The sequence below is a fragment of the Clytia hemisphaerica genome, unplaced genomic scaffold (assembly GCF_902728285.1).
Source record: "Clytia hemisphaerica strain Z4C2 unplaced genomic scaffold, Clytia hemisphaerica genome assembly, whole genome shotgun sequence".
Lineage (NCBI taxonomy): Eukaryota > Metazoa > Cnidaria > Hydrozoa > Leptothecata > Clytiidae > Clytia > Clytia hemisphaerica.
The window spans coordinates 126,922-133,081 of NW_027103962.1; the positions used below are offsets into that span (position 1 = coordinate 126,922).

A 6,160-nucleotide genomic window follows, 5' to 3' on the forward strand; every position below is an offset into this window, starting at 1 on the left:
TCTCAGTAAAGTAACAGAAATAACGAGCAATCATCGAGTTTCTAATGTAATCACTCATAAATATAAATATTATTGATTTTAAACGAGATATAAGGCTTTGTAATGTCTGCGTCATCTAATTAAAAGTCGAATGAATTTTCCTGTGTAGTGACGTCATTATTGCTTGTATGTTCATAGCACAAGAATCTGTGAAAAAAATGAAACAATATTTTGAGCATCAAGTTTTCGTACCCATTAATTGAATCTAGCGCAACGTATCCTTTAGGTAGAGCATTGTCAATAGAATATCTCTTAGCCCGGGGTCCACTTAGCCCGGACTCCAAGCTTTTTGATAGACTGGAGAGCTTAGACTCTCTCCAATTCGATCCTTAAGAGACCAGGGATTTTCTTCGAATTAGAGAAAAATTCGAATTAAAGAGAGTATTTTATACTACTTTCTAGCTGAGGGGACCAATATACTAGTTCGATTAATAGAAAGATTCGAATAGTATAAGTTCGAATTAGAGAGAGTTGACTGTATTTGGCAGTTCTCGATTTTGTGATTTTGCTTTTGAACAGAAAACAGGCAGCAAACTATATTTCCCATATCTCAACCAATGAAATCTAATAGTGTCACGTGACTCTCCTAGATTCTCATTTTCAAATTTCAAGTTCAGATTAGTCATCATTCGAATCTCTTTATTAGTTAAATTTATGTATAAGATTGGGTTCAGGAATGGTGAAAAGCGTGGCTTGAAATAAGGTATTTATTTCTTATGTTGAACTTTCTTCTTTATTCAATGGAATGTGAAAGCTTAAGCGGGTATGTCTTGAAATTGGATTTTCCTCTTTATATACGCCTTCTAATCCAACATGAAATGTGATTACTTAGTTACTAGGCAACGTGGCATGTGTTTTTCATAAACGCATTAGTTTCATTCAAAGGAGACAAAAAAGAAAGGTCATCCAAAGTCGTTTGGATCAAGACCAGTGTCAGTAAATTATTTGTGAATTATCAATTTTGAAAAACTACCCAACGTTAAGGTTCTTGGGTACATCAAATTAATATTTTCTATCATAATTCAAGCATCGAGAAAGCTTCCAGTTTGAATGAAATTTGATAAAGAAAAAACATCTGTAACCAGATTTATGTCAAGGGTGGTTATTCAAAATATAGATACTTCTCTTTGGATGTTGGGTAATATTTCTTAAATACAATATATTAACAGCGGAAAATATAGATATAGAGATTCTTCAGATTTTCAAAACAAAAAAAATTAAAATATAGTATACACGCTGTATAAAGAAACCACGAAGTACAATTTCACACTGTTCTCAAAACAAAGCCATTCTGATTGAAGAAGATAATCATATTGGAGCCTCACGGTCGAATACTTAAACTATATAAATCTTTCCAAAATAAAGACAGATTTCCAAGTAATGCTATCCAAGCATTTGATTCTTATAATTTTTAGTTCGTATGAAATATTTTGTCAATCTTTTTATCATTTTTTATCTACTAATGTAGATGACCTCAGTTCACAGATATCAGCAACAAGTTAATAAGGACGAAGATAGTACGATAATTATGATGGGGAGAGATAATGTCATTGACGCTGATGACGATGTACTGATGGATTCGTCTGTTCGCAAATCGGGTAATGCACGATCAATCCGTTGATTGTCACCCTTTCTTTCTTTTAGGTCAGCAGGTGCGGATGACAGAGTATCTGATAAAATTTTCCTGGTACGGTAATTTGTTGGTCTGTCTGAGGTTGAAAATGTTGCACTTTTTGAAGTGTGTTGAAAAAATTTATTTGAACTCGATATCAAAGGCGTTTGTGTGTTGGTTTTTTGAGTGGTAAATGGCTGCTTATGTTTTTTGTCATTTTCTTCCAAATTTAGAGTTGTTATCTGAGCATCTGAAGATGGGGTGGAGGTTTCTGGGGTTGTAGTGTGTGTTGTGAACTGCCTTACTGTTTGAACATTTGTGGTTGAAGTTCGTCTCGTTGTAGATAAAGAAGATTTCAATCCAGTCGCAAAACTTGGTTCCTTTGATGAAAGAGAAGTGCTTAACGTTGTGTTTATCGTTTCTAGTTTTGGATGCGAGGTTGTGGATGTAGGATGTTCTTTAATTGCGGCTGGGGATTCATCAATTTTCACAACTTTCACATGACTTTTAACCTCATTAGCTTTCTTTTTATTGGACCTTGTATCAGAAGTAGGTTTCATTCGTAAGAGAATCATACACAGTCGAGCCTTCCCGATAATCTTTGCTTTGAACTTTTCCGAACATAACTCTCTGAGGTCCGAATCGTTTGGAAATGCATATCCATCTGAAGAAAAATAAAGGAAAAGATTACGTCACTTTGATAGCATTCTGAACACTACTGTAGGAAGGCCACTATACTACCACAAAAAACAGTTATTCGCAATGATGAAGACAGTGTGGCATTTATCGACGTCAAAACGTTATTAAGATACTTCGTATTACTTCAAATAAACGCCCCCTTTTTCTAAATACCCCCTCGAATAAACGCCCCTCCTAAAATTGAAAAAATTAAAAAAACGCCCTGGGCGTTTATTCGATCGAAGTAATATGGTAATCAATGCTTACTTTCACAAGGGCTTTAGTTTACGTAATTCATGAATGGGTATTATAGACATCAGGCGGTATTTAGACTATAACTCTCAACATGAGTCCCGTGATATTTACTTTCGTATTCTTTGGAAGGAAAATTAATACCTCCTTTCAATTACATTACGAGATTATTATAGGATTAAGTTCAATTAATCCAAAATTTGTGTGGGTTCCAAAAGGGATTTTCATAGCACGGGTTTCTTTATAAAATCAAAGTTCATTCAATTAAAGACACATACATCTATAAATTTCTCTGCGTCTACCTTACGGATAATTCCCTACTTAGTGATTTTAGCCGGAAGTTTATCCCCATGAAAAAAATAACATGGTTTGCCTTTCGAAATACAATTATTCTTAATCCTTATTTATTAAAATAAGTTTAATCAACAATATTTTATTAGTTTTTATTTGCTAATTTTTTGAATGAAAAACCTAACTACCTTTTTTATAAGAAAAAACTATATAAGAACAAAAGGCTTCGATGACCAAAATATTAAGAACAAGTTGAGAACATCTTAAAACTTTGCGGACTCTAAAACACCCGATTCCTTAAGAAGATGGACAAAATTATTCACAAAATGGTGAAAATGAGAATATGTTCAAAACAATTTTAGGCTTCAAACTCAAAAAGTTAAGAACATCCGAAGGTTTCTACAATTTTAGATGTTCTTATAAAAAATGTGTATATAGAGCGAGAGGTGGATTCCGAAAACCCTTATGTTAAGATCATTAAAATAACATGGAAGTTTTTCGAAATACAAATTACAATTTTCGCAATTTTTATGAAACATCCCCAAAAAAGAGTAAACCACTCAAAAAAATGTTGTCAATTTTTCCAAAAACTCCCAGAAATCTCTTAAGCAATTCAAAAATTCCCTAAAGTAATCCAAAACCCCTTAATCTTTTTTTCCGAGAAAATTAGTACTCTTTAAATTTCTCAAAAATACAAAATCGCGAAATTAAATATCACGCGAAAATTTTTTTTTTTATAACACACTATTTACAGTATGTGGCCCCCAAAGCGGCGATCAAATTTGAAATTTCTCTCAAATCTAGAGGAAAAGAGATTTTACAAAAATTTTTGCTGCATGAAAACCTTTACCATCTCTACTTTATTTCCTGGAAGTTCTTTTTCAAAATTTTCAATTTAAACAATATTTTTCAATCGCTTAAAGATAGGTAGCTTTTTTCTAATGGCCCCCAAAACGGAGGTTTGAAATTTTAGCGATTTCTCGAGATATCTTTAAGATATGAATACAAAATTTTGACCATAGTTTTGAAATATGATTTAGAGGGTTTTGGGCATAAATTTATTTGATAAAATTTTTACAGTATACCCCTGGTTGTCAAAATGCAGGTTTGGGGCCCCCAAAACGGAGGTGTAGTTAAAATCAAATTATTAAGCCCAGTGGTAATAGGGGGAAAAACTATGAACATATTTGTGTTTTCCCTTAAATTTACGACCCGATGGATGTAAAATTTATGATTTTTATAAAATATTTCAAGATTTTCGATATTGCAAAGTCCAAACTCAAAAATTAGAAATTTTCAAAATGACAATTTTGATTTAACAACGTCTTAATTAAGTTTTTGAAAACAAATCTCTTTTCAAAATAGTTCCATTCATGTATGGAATAACCTGTGAAAATTTTAGAAAAAAAGCTTAACTGAAACTGAAAATATTAAGCTTTAAAGATATTTTTCTCCTATATTTTGCAAAAAAATGACAGAATTTGCCGTTTTTGCTGATTCAGCGAAAAATTTTATATATAATGTTAATTTTTTGTTATAAACTATTAACTCAAGGTGATAGGAATAGAATTCCAAGATTTTTTGCTTTTTCTCATGATTAGAATTTTCGGTTTTGTCAATGCTGATTCTAGGGCTCCAAAATACTGGTTGACCTTCAAGATGCTATATCTTTTACCCAGCCTCTAAAGTCACAGATGTATTTGCATTTTCTGAACGGCATTAGGTGTAGAAAGTTTCCTATACCCCGTTTTCATAGCTTATTTTCAATATCCAAGGAGCTAGAGTGAGTTATATGCAATTTTTATCTAATTTTGGTGTTAAAATATTTCCTTTAGACGCAAATATGTTATTTTGAATCTGTCTCAAACCATCAAAAACATGCTCATTTTTTAGTATAACCATCATTCTTTCAAAATAAAAAAAAATCGTTTAATTCTGATAAATCTACAAGTCAGAATCTTCATTTTAATGAAAACCTCCGTTTTGGGGGCCGTCTCCGTTTTGGGGGCCATATACTGTATTCTAATTTTGACACTATTTTTGCACCTATTACGTTGAGTTTCAAGCGAAATCAGTCTTTTTCTTGTTTTGATCCTCTTTAAAAATATCCAGAATTTAGTTATTCGCGAAATTTAATACACGCGAAAAACCTCCAGAAGGTCGCAATCGTGAAATTTAGTACTCGTGAAACACGTTTCTCGAAAATAGTACCCGCGAAAATATATACACTTAAGGCAGATGGTCATCCACTGGTCGAAAAGGTTGGAGGGAAAATAGTAAGGGTAATAGAGGTGTTAGAGAAACCCCTGAGCACGCATTCTTTAAAACGCGTATGTGTAGTATGAACACGACCTTGACGGCTGACGGGGACGTACCGCTGGAGTTCGAAAAGGACCCTGTTAGATATGAATTATTTGATAAATTTGGGACCCTGTCAGAAAGAAAAATCTAAAAAATCTTCCCATTTTCACCCTGAAAAGTGGTTAAAATGACTAAAGATAGCGACCCTGTCAGATACACATCTTGGAAATTACTAAATTTGGTACCCTGTCAGATATTTTCAGAGCCTAAAAAAAGACCTTGACCAGCGGTACGTCCCCGTACCCAATTTTGCCTAAAATTGCCTGCTAAGAAACATTCTTCTTACCTGTGAAAAGTGTTGATTGAAGGAAAACCACAATGGTCGTCTGTATTAACAATAAAAAAGTCAAGCACCATTTCAATCCAATCATCATTTCACGGTCCAACCCATATTTTCAACAATTTAAAAAATTGTGTGTTTCTTGCTGAGAGTAACTCGCTTACTGTTTACAGATTTAGATTTTTCTAAACAATAAGAGATGCAAAAAAGAAAATGTACGACGACAACCGATAAATGTCGCAATTACCATGAGCTATTATGTTAATTGGTAGAAAATTGTATTAAACATTGCTTCTCCTGTGTCCTCTGTACTAATTGACATGCAAGTACTGAATATACATCTATTAATGATTTCTTCCTTTCAAACAACATTCTAATTTGATTTACTTCAATTGGCATTCTCTATTGTCGGTGCTTTGTGATGAAAAGTCTAAGGACAAATACACCAAGCTCCATTTTTCGCAATGATAGTGCATGACATCTTAATTTAGATTCGAAAAAGATTGTCAACATCAACCTGTTAAACATTTTGAAGCTAGTTGCAAAATCAATTATAATGCTGACGTAAAGGCCCGACTGCCTTGGGGTGGGCAACTATTTGTAACTTTTAATTTAAAGGGGGGGGGGGGCACAAAACCCAAACTTTC

General features: G+C 33.2%; 1 long non-coding RNA gene across 1 annotated transcript; it reads right to left on the reverse strand.

Moving 5' to 3' along the window:
* Positions 1–1,125: 1,125 nt before the first annotated feature.
* LOC136810189 (uncharacterized) lies at positions 1,126–5,700 on the reverse strand. The gene is made up of 2 exons (XR_010847072.1): positions 5,520–5,700; positions 1,126–2,315 (listed from the first exon to the last, which is right to left on the reverse strand). It is a non-coding gene; the product is annotated as an uncharacterized lncRNA (long non-coding RNA).
* Between the last annotated feature and the right edge of the window lie 460 nt (positions 5,701–6,160).